This window comes from Manis pentadactyla, chromosome 13, assembly GCF_030020395.1.
Source record: "Manis pentadactyla isolate mManPen7 chromosome 13, mManPen7.hap1, whole genome shotgun sequence".
Lineage (NCBI taxonomy): Eukaryota > Metazoa > Chordata > Mammalia > Pholidota > Manidae > Manis > Manis pentadactyla.
The window spans coordinates 87,021,789-87,041,702 of record NC_080031.1 but is presented as its reverse complement, the minus strand read 5'-3'; the positions used below and the strand labels follow the sequence as shown (position 1 = coordinate 87,041,702).

The 19,914-nt window shown below is 38.4% G+C and overlaps 1 pseudogene; it reads right to left on the bottom strand.

Annotated features, from left to right (window-relative positions):
- LOC130680360 (protein Shroom1-like) overlaps positions 1 to 19,914 on the bottom strand; it is a 345,760-nt pseudogene that overhangs the window by 61,493 nt on the left and 264,353 nt on the right.

The following is a 19,914-nucleotide window of genomic DNA, read 5'->3' as shown; positions in this document are numbered from 1 at the left end:
CCAGGTGAAGGAAGGCTCAAAGAATTTATAACAACAAAGCCAGCATTACAGGATGTTAAAGGGATTGCTGTAGATGAAAATGTTCCGAAGGCTAAATAGTTTTGATTAGGACATCTAATACATAAAGTGTGGAGAAAGAAGAAGAAGAAAAAGCACTTTTAGGCTGTGTTTGAAATAGAGCAATCGGCAACTTAATATAGACTGTTATATAGTAAGGAAGCTATCCTTGAGCCTTTGGTAACCACAAATCTAAAGCCTGTAATAATAATAGATACAAAAAATTCAAAAAGAGAAATCCAACCACAGCACTACAGAAAACCATCAAATAACAAGAAAAGAGTGTAAGAGAGGAAGAAAGGAATAGAGAGGAGCTATGAAAACAAATAAAACAACAAAATGGCAACAAGTACACATCTATCAATAATTACCTTAAATAATTAAAAATAATATTACCTTAAATGAAAATGGGCTGAATGCACCAACCAAAAGACATAGAGTGGAAGAATGGATGAAGAAATAAGATCCATCTTTTGCTGCCTACAGGAGACTCACTTCAGACCCAAAGTCATATACAGACTAAAAGTAAAGGGAAGGAAGAAGATATTTCATGCAAACAATAGGGAGAAAAAAGCAGGAGTAGTAGTACTAATATCAAACAAAATAGATTTCAAAACAAGTAACAAGAGACAAAGAAGGACATTAGATATTGATAAAAGGATCAGTCCAACAAGAGAATATAATCATTATAAATATCTAAGCAACTAAACACAGGTGTACCTAAATATGTAAAATAAGTATTAACAGAATTAAAGGGGGAAATACATTACAACAAATTCATTTGAGGAGACTTTAACAGACCACTCACATTAACAGACAGATCAACCATATGGAAAACAAAGAAGGAAGGAAACACAGGCACTGAACAATATATTAAATTAGATGAACTTAATAGACTATGCCAATTGTAGAATTCAGCTACGAAGCCATCTTGACCTACAGTTTTCTAGACTGTACATGGAATGTTCTCCAGAACAGATCACATACTAGGCCTCAAAAGGAGCCTCAATAAATTAAAAAAGATTAAAATTGTATCAAGCATCTCAGATCCACAATGGTATAGAACTAGAAATAAATTACACAAAGAAAACAAAAAAGCCTAAAATCATGTGAAGGCTAAATAACATGCTTGTAAATAATCAATGGATCAATGACCAAATTAAAACAGAGATCAAGCAATACATGGAGACAATTGAAAACAAAAAAAATACAGCAGTCCAATACTTGTGGGACTCCACAAAGGCTGTTCTAAGAGGGAATTACATAGCAATACAGGCCTACATCAAGAAACAAAAAGAATCCCTTATTTATTTACACTTCTAAACTCACAATTAAAGAAAGTAGAAAAAGAACAACACATCAAACCCACACTTAGTAGAAGGAGAGACATAATACAGATCAGAGCACAAATAAATAGTATAGAAAGAATAAAGCAATAGAAAAAACTAATGAAACTAAGAGCTGGTTCGTTGAGAAAATAAAATAGATAAACCCCTAGCCAGACATATCGAAAAAGAGAAAGTACAAAAATAAACAAAATCAGAAACAAGGAATAGTCACAATGAATACCACAGAAACACAAAGAATTCTTACAGAATACTATGAAAAATTATATTCCAGTAAATTGGACAACCTAGAAGAAATGGACAACTTCCTAGAAAAATACAACCTTCCAAGACTGACCCAGGAAGAAACAGAAAATCTGAACAGACCAATTACCATCAATAAAACTGAACTGGTTGTCAAAAAACTCCCAAAGAACAAAACTCCAGGTCAAGATGGCTTTGTAGCTGAATTCTACCAAACATTTAAAGAAGAGTTAATATTCACTCTTCCTAAAGGACTCCAGAAAGCAGAAGAGGAGGGAATACTTCCAAACTCATTCTATGAGGCCAGCATCATTCTAATATCAACACCAGGTTAAGATACTCCAAAAAAAGAGAATTATAGACCAATAGCCCTGATGAACATAGATGCAAAAGTCCTCAACAAAATGTAAATAAATTCAAAAATACATCAAAAAGATCATCCATCATAACAAAGTGGGATTTATTCCAGGGATGCAAGGATGGTATAATATTGCTAAATCAATCAATACCATACACCGCATTAACAAAAAGGATAAAGACCAATGATTGTCCCCACAGATGCTGAAAAATCATTTGACAAAATTCAACGTCCATATTCGTGATGACAACTCTCAACAAAATGGGAATAGAGGGTATATATTTCAACATAATAAAGGCCATATATGACAAGCACACAGTTAACATCATACTTAATGGTGAAAATCTGAAAGCTTTTCCTCTAAGATCAGGAACAAGACAAGAATGTCCACTCTGACCACTTTTATTCAATATGGGGTGCTAGCCATGGCAATTAGACAACACTAAGAGATAAATGGCACCCAAAGTGGTAAGGAAGAATTTAAACAGTCACTATTTGCAGATGACATGATATTGTACATAGAAAACCCTGAAGACTCCACCAAAAAACTATAAGATCTAGTAACTGGATTCAGCAAAGTTGAAGGATATAAATTTAATAGACAGAAATCTATTGCATTTCTATATACTAACAATGAACTAGCAGAAAGAGAAATCAGGAAACAACTTCATTTACAATTGCATCAAAAAGAATAAAATACCTAAGAATAAACTTAACAAAGGAAGTGAAAGACCTATAGCCTGAAAACTATAAGACATTTAAGAGAAAAATTAAAGTCACAATAAGTGGAAATACATCCCATGCTCATGGATAGGAAGAATTTATATTATCAAAATGACCACTCTACCCAAAGCAATTTACAGATTCAATGCAATCCCTATCAAAATACCGGCAGCATTCTTCAATGAACTACAATAGTTCTAAAATTCATATGGAACTACAAAAGACCCCGAATACCCAAAGCAAGAAGAATAAAGCTGGGGGGATTATGCTCCCTGACTTCAAGCTCTACTACAAAGCCACAGTAATCAAAACAATTTGGTACTGGCACAAGAACAGACCCATAAATCTATGGAACACAATAGAGATCCCAGATATAAATCCACACATATATGGTTAATTAATATATGATAAAGGAGCCATGGATATACAATGGTTAAAGAACAGCCTTTTCAACAACTCATGTTAGGGAAACTGGACAACTACATATAAGAGAATAAAATTGGATTATTGCCTAACTTCATACACAAAAGTAAATTTAAAATGGACCAAAAACCTGAATGTAAGACATGAAACCATAAAAGTCTTAGAAGACAACATAGGCAAAAATCTCTTGAACATAAATATGAGCAATTTTTTCCTGGACACATGTCCTTGGGCAAGAGAAACAAAATAAAAAATGAACAAGTGGGACTACATCTAACTGAAAAGCTTCTGTACAGCAAAGAACACCATCAGTAGAACAAAGAGGCATCCTACAGTATAGGAGGATACATTTATAAATCATTTATCCCATAATAGGTTAACATCCAAAATATATAAAGAGCTCATACACCTCAACACCAAATAAACAAATAACCCAATTGAAAATTGGGCCAAGGCACTGAACAGTCATTTCTTCAAAGAAGAACATACGGCCAACAGGCACATGAAAAAATGCTCTACATTGCTAATCATGAGGGAAATGCAAATTAAAATCACCAGATATCACCTCACACCAGTTAGAACGGCTATTATCCAAAAGAAAAGAAATAACAAGTGTTGGCGAGGATGTGGAGGAAGGGAACCATCCTATATGGTTGGTGGGATTGTAATCTGGTGCAGCCACTGTGGAAAGTAGTATGGAGGTTACTCAAAAAACTGAAAATAAAAATAACCATACAACCCAGCAATTCTACTTCTAGGAATTTACCCCCAAAAAAACAAAATCCCTCATCTGAAAAGATATATGCACCTCTATGTTTACATCCACACTATTTATGATAATCAAGATGTGGAAGTATCCTAAGGGTTCATCAATAGATGAATGGATAAAGAAGATGTGGTGCATATACATGATGGAATATTATTCAGCCATAAAGGAAAAGAAATCCTGCCATTTGCAACAACATGGACAGAATCTAGAGAGTATTATGCCAATGAAATAAGCCAGGTGGAGAAAGACAAATAAAATATGATTTTGCTTATTTGTGGAATATAAATACAAAGCAAAACAGAATGAACAGAACAGCAGTAGACTCACAGACACTGAGAAGGAACTGGCAGTTACCATGGGGGAAGGGTGGAGGTAAGTGTGTCGGGAGAGTGAAAGTGATAGAGGTGAGACAGGGACCATGAGCTTAGACAGAGCAGGGGGAAGGCCTACGGAAAAAACAAAGTGAGATAATCCATTGTGGGAATTGCTTTGGCCTGCTGGGGGACACAGCTTAGTTTTTACTTTACCCAGTTGCTGCTTTTCCTCCTCCAGCCCTCATCAAGTGATTTGTAACCTGGGCAATTTAGCAAGCAAGCCCAAAACAATGTAGTAAAAACAGGAAGGATTCCATCTTGAAGATAAGATTGCATTTAAAAACCCTATTAGTTAAAAAGTAAGGTTCTTAACATACTGTTTAACAAACAGACAATAACTCAGACCACCTTGGGAGCAAAGCAGGCAGTCTTGAGTGACATGCTTCCAGACCAGGAAGCTGCTATCCTTGGAGGAAATCAGAGCAGTAAATTTCTTGTAAATAACCCAGAAGACTAATAAGAAACTGAGTGTCTCTTCAAAGATAAACATTTTGGGACTGATTAGCAGGTGTACATCCCTAGCCCTTTGTCTCTCAACCACCCACAAAACCCTTAGACAACCCACCACCCTGGGGCTCTCCTGTCCCCTCCTGGTGTGAGGCAGTAGCTCTGTCCTCTCACTTTCTCTCTAAATAAAAGCCTCTCACTTGCTCTCCTACTTTGAGTGTTTGCGAAGTTCATTCTTCAACTCCACAAACAAGAACCCTGGCATCAAAGGGGCACAAAAATTTTCAATCATAATGTAGGCTGGTCACAGAGAATATAGCCAATGATTCTGTAACACCTTCTTATCAACATAAGTGGATAGTATCTGTGCTAGTGGGAGTAAGGATTTAATAATATGGATAACTGCTGAACCACTGTGCTGTATACATGAAACTAAAAGAAGACTGAATATCAATAAAAAGGATTAATAAAACTAAAAGCATGTTCTTTGAAAAAACTAATAAAATTGCAAACTCACAGCAAGAATGATCAGGAAAGAGTATAAACAACATCAGGAATGAAAAAGAAAAGCTATCACAGCCTTAAGAGTTTTTAAAGCAAAACAGATTACTCTGAGCAACTATATGCAATCCATATGAAAAGTTAAATGAAACGGACCATTTCTTAGAAAAATGGTTTGCCAAAACAAACTCAAGAAATGGAAAACCTGAATAACCCTATGAAAGAAAGCAAATCAATAGTTACTCTACTCACAAGAATAATACCAAAACATCAGGCCCAGACAATTTAAGACGCAGTTCTGTCTTATATAAAATGTTTCAGAAAATAGAAAAGAAGGGAAAGCTCTTCAATTGATTTTATGATACCAGTGAACTCTTAAATGACACACAAGAACAGTTAAAGTAATGAAAATTATGTGCCTATCTCACTTATGAAAATAGAGAAAAAAATTCTAAATAAAATGTTAGCATATCAGACTTTAGAAGGCAATATCTCATGACCTCAAGATATCCCAGTAACACAAAGTGTAAATAAATTCTAATGGAATCTATTCATGTAAATCACCACATTAACACATTAAAAAAGAAAAATCTGTGATCACCTCAGTAGATACAGAAAAGGCAACTGATAAAATTTTATACCCAATTCATTATATTTTTTAATCTCTTAACAAATTAGAATAGAAGGAAACCCTCTAGGATATAAATCAGTTTTGAGAATTATCTCTAGTAATGCCCTTGGGTACAATTACTGGCATGTGAAACGAAGCAGGGAGACAGGCTGCCCAGCGACTGCCCTGCTGCATTCACACACCTTCCTATGTTGACAGATAGTAACCGGACTACTTGAGGTAAGGATTTAATAATATGGGTAACTGTTAAACCACTGTGTTGTATACTTGAAACCAGTATAACATTGTATGTCAACAATACTTCAAATAAAAAAAAGAATAAAAGAGATTGGACATTTTGACAACCAATAGAGAAATGTCACTTGTGATCTTATATACTAGCAACAAACAATTAGAAAATGTAATCTTTAAACAATGCATAATTTATAATAGCACAAAAAGCACAAGGTATTAAAGAATAAATCTAACAAAAAGGTATGCAAGCGTTTTATAGAGAAAATATTATGCTTACCAAAGACACTTAAAATACTTATATAATTAGATATGTTATGTTCATGATAAGGAAGGCTCAATATCCAAAAGATAAAACTTCTTCCTCAAATTAATCTATAAATTTCATGCCATTCCAATAAAATCTAATCAAATGCTAATGAGACCAAGAATAGCCAAGACAATCTGGGGAGTTGGAAATGGTAGGATTGATCTTAAGATTTCTTACAAAGCTATAGTAATTAAAACAGTTCTATTTCTACAGGGATGAATAAATACACCAATGAAATAGAGTACTAATGAATTCAAAACAGACCTACATACAAATGGGAGCCACATACATACCACAAGAGGAAGTCCTCAAAACAAATCAGGGAGAAAATACATGCAACTCAATCAACGGTTTTAAGGCAATTAACTTTCCATATTAAAATATGATAAAGTTAGAGCAAAAGTATAAAACCTCAAGAGGAAAACATAAAACATCTTGAAAATTCAGAGTAAGAAAACTTAAACAAGTAACCAAAAATACAAACCATTAAGGAAAGACAAATATATCTGACCGCAGAGGGATATATATCTGTACTTGCTTGCTTATAGTAGGCACACAAAGAAATTCTGGAAGGATGCACAAGAAATGAATAAAAGTGCTGGAGGGTTGACAGATGGGGAACAAGAGAGGAAATCATTTCCTTTATACTTAAGAGTATTGTTAACCATGTGAATATAGTACCTATTTAAAAGTACATTTTTTAACATCTATATACCAAAAGATACCATAAGCAAAGTGAAAAGACAAGCCATAATCTGAGGCAAGATGTTTATAGCCATATAACAAAGTATTCATATCCAGACTATTACTAAAGAAATTCTTAACAAGAAAACACAATCCAATAAAAACTGGGCAAAGAAATGAACATGCAAATCATAGAAGTGAAACCTGATGGCCAATAAAAAATTGAAAGGTTACTCAATTCCATTAATAATCAGGAAATGCTATTTAAGTTTACACAGCAATACAATTTCACCCTCCTAAGTGTGGGAGTAATTAAGTCCAGTAATACCCACTGTTGATGAGTGCTGTGGAAACAGGGACTCATACACTTCTAGTGGAAGTGCAAATTGGTACTACCACTTTGGAGAGCAATTTGGCAAAAACTAATTAAGTTAAAGATGTGTATATCCTGTAATCGAGCACTACAAATATAAGTATATACCCTAGAGAGACTCTAATGCATATGCACAAAGAAACATTTAAAGAAGGCTCATATCACCACTGTTTATAATAAAGACAAACTGGAAACAACCTAAATGACCATCAGCAAAAGAGTAAATTGTGGTATATTTACAGCATGGATTGTTAAGTGAACAAATTAGAGCTACATGTATTAACATGGATAAATCTCAAAAACAAAAGTTGATTCTACATCTTGACTATTGTAAATATTGCTACAATAAATACAAGATATGGAAGCAATATAAGTGTCCTTCAGTAGATGAATAAAGAAGTGGCACATATATTCAAAGGAATATTATTCAGACATAATGAAGAATGAGCTCTTGCTCTTTGTGACAACATGGATGGACTGAGAGGTATTATGCTAAGTGAGATAAGTCAGACAAATAGCACATATGATTTCACTTGTAGGTAGAATCTAAAAAACAAAACAAACGATTGAACAAACAAAACAGAAATAGAAAAATAAACACAGAGAACAGACTGAGACTGGTGGTTGCCATAGAGGAGGGGGGAGAGGAGGGAGTGAAATACATGAAGGGGATAACGAGGTACATACTTCCAGTCAGAAAATAAGTCATGGGGATGGAAGGACAGCATAGAGATTACAGCCAATAATACTGTAATTTCTTTGTGTGTTTTGACAGATGGTAACTGCACTTATCATGGTGAGCATTTAGTTAATGAACATAATTATTGAATCACTGTGTTGTACATCTGAAACCAATATAATATTGTATATCAACTATATTTCAATTAAAAAAACAAGGTTGAGGAGGGGAGAAAACATGGTGGCATGAGAAGTTTGGCAGAAACCTACTCCCAAAACCACATATATTTTGAAAATACAGCAAGTACAACTATTTCTAAAACAGTGACCAGAAGTAACAGTACACCAGCCAGTCTACATCTGGGAGAAGCGAACATCTCACAGAAAAGGGTAAAGTAAAAAGCCGCCACCCAGCGGGACCCGAGCATTCCCCCGACCCCAGCTCACGGATGAGAAAAAGAGAATCAGAGCGGGGAGGGAGTGGAAGCACAGGAATTCTAATTACCCAGCCCTAGAAATCTACCCTGGGAGCACACACCCACATTGCAGGGTGCTCTGGAGATTAGAGGGGCTGAAAACCAAAGTCAGAGACTAAGACTGCGAACAGATTCCCACAACAAGCTGCCCTGGGACAAAAGAAAAGCAGGCCCTTTGAAAGACTTCTCAACAGTCAGAAGGCTGCTAAAGGGGCAAGAGTTTAGCAGAAGGAATAGGTGAACAAAATCAGCCTGGCACACTCAACCCAGCAGGTTGGGAACTTTCAGAGGCTTCAGGGGCTTCATCCCCCAGATTGGCAACGCAGCCCCAGGTCCCTCACTGCAATAAGCAGCCTGCCACTCTTTCCTCCAGGCCAGTCCCTGCACACAAACCTGCTGTCCATGCCATTGCTGCAGACAAGCTGGAGAGCAGCCCCGCCTACAGCAACTACACAGTTTAACACAAAGGCTTCTCCCTGTGCGTCACTAACTGGCCCAGACAGTGGAGAAAGGCACGGCAAGTGGGAAGCACCAAAGGGCTTTGCCTTTCCTGCAAACAACCACATCGCTTGCCAGCAACATCCGCCATCACCCTAGGCCATCCCAAGGGCCACCAGCCAAAGGCAGCTTAAGGGATCAACCTAGAGGCCACTCCCGGTGCGTGACTAACTGGCACAGACAGCAGAGACAGGCATGGTGACCGGGAGGCATAAAAGGGCTATGAACTCGTGGCAGATTCCCGCGCTGTTCACCTGACACCCCCGCCATCATCTTAGGATATCCCAAGGGCCTCCCTGCCCACGGCAGCTTAGGGGATCAACGCAGAGGCTGCCCCCTGCATGCAGCTTACCGGCACAGACAGCAGAGACAGGTACTGTGACTGGACCAGGAAGCAGGAGAGACTTTGTCCTCCAAGCTGACACCCATGCCACTCGCATACGATGACTCCCATCGCTCCAGGACTATGAAAAGGCAGAAGAACCGTCTTCAATCCAAAATTCCTGAAACACCAGAAAGAGGGCTCGGTGAGTCTGAAATAACCAATCTTCCTGAAAAATAACATCACAATGTTGCTCATGTGAAATCTGAGCATAAGACTGTATACCAATGATACCTTAATTAATAAATAATTAAATAAGTAAATAAATAAAACAAAGTTGAGTTGAAATGTAAATTACATATCGATATGCACAATGATGTCATTAATATACAGTTTTTAAAACATACAAAATATAATACATTGTCTGTTGATACTTTCATATGTAATGATTGCACAAAAACAAGATGAAGATAACCAAAATAACCCCATCAGTGGTTTCCTTAGGAGCGGTAGTGAAGAGCACAGGATAAAGGGAGTCAATGTAAAAGACTTCAACTGCATCTATAACATCCTACCTATTATTTTTTAATCTAAAGGAAATGTGGCGAGATATGGACATTTGACAGGCCAGAGTAGTAGATAACAGGGTACATCAGTGTTTGCTACACACTTCTCTATTCTCTTCTATACAATGAACACAGTTTTTAAGTTAGATGCAGACTGTAAATAATTTAAGGATTTTGAAAGAATTCCATCCTCTGCACTTTACTATATATCCTATTTTTAAAAATTAACTCATCGCTATACTTATTATTTAAAGGGCAACTAACCAAGTATATACCATAAACTTTAATAATCTATTCTTTAATACAAATATGGCTCTGGATGTGGCTATAATTTTCTAAACTTTTTTTAACAAACAAAAATTTGTTTCAAAATTTGAAAAAGGAAGAAAAGAGAAAAAATAATGAAGTTTCAGTTTCAAGATGATAAAATAAATCAAGGCTTCAGCCTTCTCCTCCTGCAACAAATCTACAAAAACACTTGCAAAATCTTTTAATGACCAATATACACTTGTGTTCAAAACAAGAAAGGAAACTCTAGTTGACCACAAAATGTGAGAAATCGCTGAAAGACAAAAAAGGGAGAGATTGACAGAGGGACTTAGACGGGGAGAGAGAGAGAGAAAAGGAGAGGAGAACTGAGAGAATGAAGAGGGATGCCATTGGCCCAGATATAAAACAATGCAGGTGCCCCCAAAAAAGAAGATAGTGGCAAAATGGAAGATGCTTCCTGCTCATGGTAGAAAACCGAGCCAGACAAGGCTTGGGTCACTGGGACTGACTAGCAGGGAGGCTGTAACAGGAACACAGATGTAACCCTGCACCTTCCCACCTCCATCCCCAGTGAGCCAAGAGTCAGCAAGAAGGAGTCTGCCTCCAGGGAGGAGCAGTACATGTGATGCTTGGGTAATAAAGACAAGGTGGTATCCCAAAAGGACACTAGTGGAAAGAGAACCAGGCTCCCCCCTGCCCATCAGCTCAGCCCCCCACGATACCCTTCCTGATAGAAGCAGCAGTGGAGGTTCCCACACATTCCGACAAAAGCCCTGTGCAGACAGCAGACAGACAGTACCGGACGTACAACTAAAGGTAAATGCACAGTGACGGGCCACCCAATGGCACAACCATGGGGGAGAGACAAACTTAGCAAATAGGAAACCTAACTCAAATAGAATAGTTAGAACAATTCGGAGAGGAATTTTTATCATAAGAGTATTTTACATACTTCGAAAAATAGGAGTATAGCAAATGAAGAAGAAGGTTATGGAAACACACCTATCTAAATAAAAATTGAACTGTTGATAGTAAAAAGACTCAATAAAAGGGCTGAGTTGCAGAATAGACACACCTAAACAATGAACCAGAGGCCAGAAACACTTTCAAAACAGGGCACCAAGGAATAGAAAGATAATAGAAACTACGTAAGAAAACTCATGAAAAATAAACATTAAACATCTGCCACAGCTGAAGATACATGTCTGCAAAATGAAAGGACCTACTAGCACTAAAATGAATAAATCACTCACACATGTACACACCAGCCCTACCAGATACACACTGTAAAGCCCCTCTGATAAAACAGCATGGTACTATGCCTGCCTAGCCGGACAGGCCAGTGGGACAGAAGAGCCAGAAATATGAAAATATGAAAATGTAGTCAAAATTAAGGCAGTAGCTCAAATTGGTGAGGAAAGGAAAGAATGGTGACGGCACACTATACAGTCAAGAAAAGAAGGCAAAACTGGATTGGTTCCTTATACCAAAGCCCAGAATAAATGCCAAACTGACCAAAGGTCGAAAGATAAAAAGTGAAACCACAGAAGTATTAGGAAAAAAAATGCATGAATACCAAGTGTGGAAAACATTCCTTACTACAACTCAAATCCAGAAATAAAGAAAAAACTAAGACTACAAGTCAGACTTTTGTGACAAAAAAATCAATAGCTCCTATGTGCTAGCACTAACAAATTATAATACATAGTAGGAAAAGAAAGGTATCAGTACATTATGTACTTCGAATAAAACTGATAAGAAATGTGCAAGAAATAGTACAACTATAAGACTTAACTAGAAGATAATAAAAAGTGATCTAACTGGAGAGAGAACTCATTTTTGAGAAGAGAAGATTACAGCAAAGTTATCAATTCTCTCTCAAATAAACTATAAAGTCAATGCAAATGCAATTTTAATATCAACCAGATTTTTCAAGGAATTGTAGAAGGTGACTCCAAAATGCATATGAAAACATAAATACAAAAATCACTTTGGAAAAAGTTGAGCAGTTTCTTACAAAATTAAACATAGTCTTACCATATGATCCAGCAACTGTGCTTCATATTTACCCTCAGGTGTTGAAAAGTTATGTCCACATAAAAACCTGCCCACAGTTTTTATAGCAGCTTTATTCATAACTGCCAAAACTTGGAAGAAATCAAGGTGTCCTTCTGCAGGTGAATTAATAAACTGCAATACAACCAAATGATAGAACATTATTTAGCACTAAAAAAAAATGTTATCAAAACACGAAAAGAAGTGTACGAAACCTAAATGCTTTACTAAGTGAAAGAAACCAATCTGACAAGGTTACACACTGTATGAGTCCAACTATATGACATTTTGGAAAAGGCAGAATCATGGAGACAGTAAAAAAGTCTGTGGTTGCCAGAATTTTGGGGGGAGGGTGGGATGAATAGATGGATCACAGAGGATTTTTAGGGCAATAGTGGACACGTGTCATTACACATTTGTCCAAACCCAAAGAATGGAAAACACCAGGAGTGAACCCTAATGTAAACCGTGGTCTTGGGTGGTTCTGATGTGGCAGGGGAAGTTCACTGAATCTAACAAATGCACCACTGCTGGGTCTGTTGATCATCGGGGAGGCTGTGCATGTGCGGGGGCCGGGGGCATGCGGGAAACTCTGTACCTTCACCTCAATTTTGCTAAGAACCTTAAACTGCTCTAAAACTTCTCTAACAAATGCTTTTTAATTCTTAAAAATGTAAACATACAACAGTAGTAAAAACCAGTTTGAAAAAGAGGGGGAGCTTGCCCTGCTGAACATCAAACCGTGTAAAACTAGAATGAACACTGTTTGTATTAAAGAGAGGTCAGCTGAGCAGCGGACTGTCAGGGAGGCCAGAAAGGGATCCACGCGTGCGAGAGACATTTCAGGTCCGAGGGAGGAAATTGGACCTTTTAATAATGGTATTGAGGTAACTGATTCTCCACAGTGGGGGAAAAAATTAAATTATGTCCCCACCCAGTTTTCTCAAAAATAAATTCCAGATAGATGAAAAACCTAAACATTCAAGAGACTCAAAACCTTAGAAGAAAATGTGAAGTTAGAGAAAGTCTTCTTAAGCAAATCACAGCTAAATATATAAATTAAAAATGATCAATTTGATTAAAAATGTAGAAGTCTGAATGGGAAGACAACATGAACCGTGTGAAAAGTGATGTTGCCTATTGGAAAGTACATGTGTCATACACATATAAAGATCTCATAGGAACAAAATTACCCAACAGAAAAAAGAGACAGAGCTAATCCTCCTAAAAGGAGAAAAAGAGAGATAATTCATTAAAGACAAAACCCATGGACAACAACATGAAAATATGTCATCTGCCCCTTGCTTCTTCCAGCTTCTAGTGGCTCCTGGTGTTCCTTGGCTTGTGGCCGCCTCACTGCCACTTTGGTCCCTTTGCCTTTTCTTCTGTGCAGTAAAACCTCCCTCTCATAAGGATACCTCTGATCACCCCTGGGCACACCCGGACAATGCGGGGCACTCTCCCCACCTCGAGATCCTTGATCCTTAACTTGATTACATTGTTAGCCACATAAAGTAATATTCATCCTTTGTCATATAAGGCAATATTCAGTTTACAGGGTTTAGAATGTGATTATCTTTGTGGGAGGGAGGGGGCATTATTCAACCTACCACACCTACTTGACCCCCTAATTCCTTGGTGTAGAGTGGAGTTAGTAATTACTATTCGATAAGGTTGTTGAGGTAACAAGTGACTACGTGTAAAGCACGTAGAACAGTGCCTGACACACAGTAACTGCTCAAGAAATAGTGCCCACCACTATTAGTAGTTACAGTAGTAGGAGTGAAGGAATTTTTAAGACACAAAAGCCTACACATAAAAAAGACTGATTTTAAAAATTCAACTCCATTAACATTTAAATTATCTATAAAAAAGAACTCTATACTTAAAGTGAAAAGATAAACTTCAAACTGGAAGAAGATATTTGCAATGCATTAATGAAATATTAGAGTCTACCACGTATAAAGAATTCCTATAAGTCAATAAGAAAAATACAAAATCCTATTAAAAAACAGGCAACAGATTTAAACAGGCAATTCACAGAAAGGAAACATAAATGACCAGTACATATGAGGTCATGTTTAATCAGGGATATGCACTTAACACTGCAGCGAGATACCGCCTCATTTCTTTCAGGTTGCCTAAACAAGAAAACATCTAACCACGCACCAATGTTGGCAAGGAAAGACAGCAAGGATAAGAACATAAATCGTTACAACGAATTTGGAGATCAGTCCGTGAAGGATATTCATCAATGCTGATACCGTGTTTCATCAAATCTACTCAAACACTGATTGCAAAGTGCATCACTGTTTGTGTACCAACAAAAGAACAACCCTGTGAAATACCTGTAAGACATCATGAATGACAGATGTTAAAGTGAGAAAAAAAGGTACATCCTAGACTATCTGAAATACAGCAATAGTGAAAAAATGGGAAATAACATAAATGTTTATTCCTCACAGAAATGGCTCAGTAAAATGCACTATACAGTCACAGTGAAATTCTTACAGCAATAAAAAGGAATAGATCACACACCAAAAGATATTACTGAATGAAAACAATAAGATGCAGAATCATATCATACAACATGTTCACACACACACATCACACCAAACTTTTCAAAATTACCTTTTGTGGTAGATGGAACACATCAATGCCTCATTTTTTCGTACCTCCCTGAATCCATGACATTTTGAAACACCTGCCCATACTGACTCTGGGTTTGCTATGTGACCTGCTTTGGCCAAGGGGGCAGTAGGAAACCTGACACGAGCAAAAGCCTGAATAAACACTTAAGATGTTGCCCCACAGACTCTCTCAGCTGAACACAGGCAAACCTAGGAATCTTAAGAACACTGTCTGACATGCCCAGAATAGCAGTTACTAAGCCTAGATAAGACAAAGTTCTTAAAACAATTATGGGGATGGTTTTGGGAAAACGGAATCAAGATGCACAGAAAACCCACAAAGCTTTTGAGAAGGTTGTATTGTCGTAAGTGCCTCTGGGCTGGGTTCAAATTATTCAGAATGTACAATGACCTATGGATAGGAAAAAGGATGAGAAATTGTTCATAGAGCATGTTTTCTCTTCAGGAGTGACCAAGGCAGGAAGTGGAAAAGGGAGGACATCTCAGACGGTGGTGCCAAGAGCTTTGGAAAATGATGGATCAAGGCACATTCACCACCTCTGAAGCAGCAAGTACCTAGAAGCTAAGTCCCAGCAAAAATAGGGGAACCTGGCAACATTTTTCCCACCTGATTCTGGGATTGCTACAGACAGTGATGCAGTATTCCTCCCATTCTTCCCCTTTTGAGTGAGAGCATCTATTGCTGTGGTCCTGTCCTTGTCTCACCACAAGGAAAGGTGAGCGGCGGGGGGGGGAGGCAGCTGTGACCTGTCTTTAATTCACAGGGCCCAGAACAAGAGAAGCTGCATCCAGGGAACCACGTACAGATCTGACTGTAAAGCATGAGATCTTAGACTCCAAGTATAAGGACATGACTGGAAAGTCTTTGGGGATCCTGGAATGGGGGAAAGCGTATTTTGCATGTGGGAGGCATGTGACTAATTGCAGCCAAAGGGGGGCCATGGTAGACTGGTTCTATAATGGCCCCAGTTTCATGCCTCCTTATACCTATGCCTTTTAACAGTGCCCTCGCACACTGATGGCGGCCTTAACCACATGACTTGCTTTAGCTAATGGGACAGTAGCAAACTGGACACAAAGCAGAGACTTCAAAAATGGCTTAAATGTTTGTTTCCTTTGCTGGGCTTCACAATGAGAACATTCCCAGAAAAACCTTATGGAAGAGAGCAGTCATTCTAGTCCAGGCCACCCAGACCGACCACGCCACAGCTAGGCCGGCACACCCACCCCCTACTAAGTTTGGGGGCAGTATGTTAAGGAATAGGATGGTACTCAAAGGACATTAGCCTTACCTGTAAATTTTCTTTAAAAAAAATGAATAACAGAATTATTGGCGTGACTAAAGATTATTTTAAAAGGTGGCAAAGGCTACAAACAGGTAATTCTTGAAAGAGTAAATACAAATGCTGAAAACCTATGAAAAGATGCTTAGTCTCAAAGGCAGATCTATTTTTGCTCAAACCGACCAGAAAAAGGTTCAATAAATTTAATATTTACCAAGATATGGGGAAACAGGCACTCAAAGAAGTGCTGGTGGAAATATAAACAAGCATGGCCATTTCATCCATGTCTGACTGTCCTAAGATCAGAAGCCTCCATTCTTATACATTCAGAACCAAAAAGCACCAAACAATACCATGCCTCCCTACCCACCATCCACCAGACTAATACGCAACTCTCAAAATAAAAAATAGACATGAAGAGACATTTCACCAGAAAGGATATACAGATGGCGAACAAGCACACAAAAAGATGTTTGGCATCATTAGCCATGAGGAAAATGCAAATGAAGACCACACGAGCTACCACTACGCCTATTTGAACAGTAACAACAGTGACTTTGCCAAATGCTAACAAGAATGTAGAGAAATTGTGTTTCTCATACATTGCAGGTGGGAATGTGAAGTGGTACAGCCACTCCAAAAAGTGCTTTGGCAATTTCTAATCCAACTAAAAATTTACTTATCATATGATAAGCAATCCCAGAGAAATAACAATTTATATCCACACACTACTTAAACATGATTGTTCAGGACAGCTTTATTCATAACAGCCAAAAACTGGAAACCAAACACCTCCCTTAATAGATGAATGGTTAATCCATCATACATGGCATGGAACACTATCCATCAAAAAAAAAAGGAACTACTGATACACAAAGTAACTTGGAAGCACCTCCAGGGCATTATGCTGGGTGAAAAAAGCCCCGTCTCAAAAGGTCACATCTTATGAGATTCCATTACATAACATGCTGAAAATGACAAAATTACAGAGATGGAAAACAGATTAGCTGCCCAAGGTTAGGGATGGTTGAGAAAAGGGAAGATGGGTACGACTATAGAGAGGGAGATCTTTACCAAAATAGAATGTTCTGTACCTCCATGGCAGAGGTGTTTATATGAATCTACACAATGGAGTAAATAACACAACTCTACATATACAATGTACCAATGTCAGTTTCCTGGTTTTGATTACGTAAGATGTAACCCTTGGGAAAAACTAGAGGAGGGGACAGACCTCTTTGTACTATCTTTGCAACTTCCTGTGAATCTGTAATTATTTCAACAGACAGCTTTAGAACAAAAATTTTAGAAATACGAAATCATAATATAAAACATATATGCGAAATTAGCTTGTTTCTAAGTCCTGTGATTGCAGAATTGTAGAGTACGCTGTCAAAAATGAATTTGTCATTCTTGGAGATCTCTGATGGTCTAAAGAGTGGTCAGAGCACATGTTCGCTCAGCCTTACTGTATGATAACCTACCCAGGCAGCTTCAAGATCAGTGTTTTTTAAACTACAGGCTGAGATTCACTTGTGAACTGTGAAATAAAGTTGGTGGCTAGCAACCAGCTTTGAATCTGAATAAAATCGAGCAGCTTACAAAGTATCAGAATGCAACAGATGTAGTAAGGACAAGTTTAATTTCTTGAAATTTTCCTCTAAGTTTTATATGTGGGTGGGTCACTACATAAATGTATTTCTTACTCCAGATCACCCAAGATACTTCCAGGAAACACTGCCTAGAATAATAATTTCCCCTGGGCCCAACCAAGTGTGTTCAAGGAATCCTTAGCAGGACGAGCGATCTCACAGGCTACAGTCAAGGTGTCTCTGGGCTGTTCCCGCCAGGCAGCTCTAGGAGAGAACCTATTGCCTGCTCATTCAGGCCGCTGACAGACTTCAGTTCCCTGCAGTTGTAAAACAGAGGTTGCTTTTCTTGCTGGCTACCAACTGAGCCATCCCCCGTTTCCAGAGATCACTGCCTTCTCAGCTCATGGCCCCTCCTCCATCTTCAAACCTGGCACCTGCCTGTCCCTCTCACATCACCTCTCTCTTACCTGTCCTTCCACCTTCTTCTTCCACTGTTAAGGACAAGTGATGGCTGGGCCCGCAGGAGAATGCCAAATAATCTCCCATTGCAAGCTCTGCATCTTGAATCACATCTGCAAAGTCCCTCTGCCATGTAAGGTAACATATTCCCAAGCTCCAAGGAGTACGGTATGGACTGTTATGCCCAGAATTCGTGATCCCCAAAGACTACCAGGGAGCTGAGTCAGATGCAAAAGCAAAGAGCCTTTATTCAATCTAGCTGGAGCTCAATCTCCTATCTGCACCGACGCAGCGGCGAGATGCCAGAGAGAGCAAGCGAGTTTCAAAAATACAAAGATTTTATACGGGTCTGGGCAATTGGTGGGGTGATGGTTGTGGCCTTAGCTGATTGGCTGAGGAGGGTCAGGGTCTTGTTGCACAGGTTGCTGGGCATGGTTTCAGCGGGAATGGGCATGGCTTGAGCGGGAAACTTCTTACTAAAGATGGAGAACATAGAACAAAATGGAGGCGGCCCGGTCGGCTAGGGGTCATGTAGGGGACATAGTTATTCAAGATGGAGGACACAAAATGGAGGCGGTCCCGGTCTGCTTTTTCATGGACATCTTAGGGAAAGAAGGACATTATTCTACCACAACCATGAGGCGGTTTTTAAAATGAAGTGGACTCTGGGTACCAACATGGCTGGATCGCCAAGCTATTTTTCTAAATGAAAAACACAAGCTGTAGAAAGATATATGGTATATTACCTCTCATGTTTTCAGCACATAGACACACAATGCCGCACATATAAACAGACAAATACTACAGATCTTCCTGGGTCAGTGTGTGTGTGCAGATGAACAGAATGAAGGTCTAGAAGGATATACCCCAAACTGGGCACCACAGCAACCTTTAGGAAAGTGGGGAAGGAGACAAGACTGGGCAGGTCAAAGGTGCCTGCAGCCTTATTTATATGATTTTCCTATTCAAGTATGGATATGTTTATGAATGTACTACTGGAGTAATTAAAATTATATATATATTTTTTTATTAATTTTATTTTGGTATCATTAATCTACAAGTACATGAAGGACATTATGTTTATTGGTTAACCCCTGTACCAAGTCCCCCCCACATACCCCTTCACAGTCACTGTCCATCTGTGTAGTTAAGATGCTGTAAAATCACTACTTGTCTTCTCTTTGTTGCACAGCCCTCCCCGTGCCTCCCCCACACTATACATGTTAATCGTAATGCCCCCTTTCTCTTTCTAAACCCGTATCCCTCCCTTCCCAACCGTCCACCCCAGTCCCTTTCCCTTTGGTAACTGTTAGTCCATTCTTGGGTTCTGTGCTTCTGCTGCTATTTGGTTCCTTCAGTTTTCTTTTGTTCTTATACTCCCCACATATGAGTGAAATCATTTGGTACTTGTCTTTCTCCACCTGGCTTATTTCACTGAGCATAATACCCTCTAGCTCCAACCATGTTGTTGCAAATGGTAGGACCTGTTTATTTCTTGTAGCTGAGTAATATTTCATTGTGTATATGTACCAGATCTTCTTTATCCATTCATCTACAGATGGACATTTAGGTTGCATCCATATCTTGGCTATTG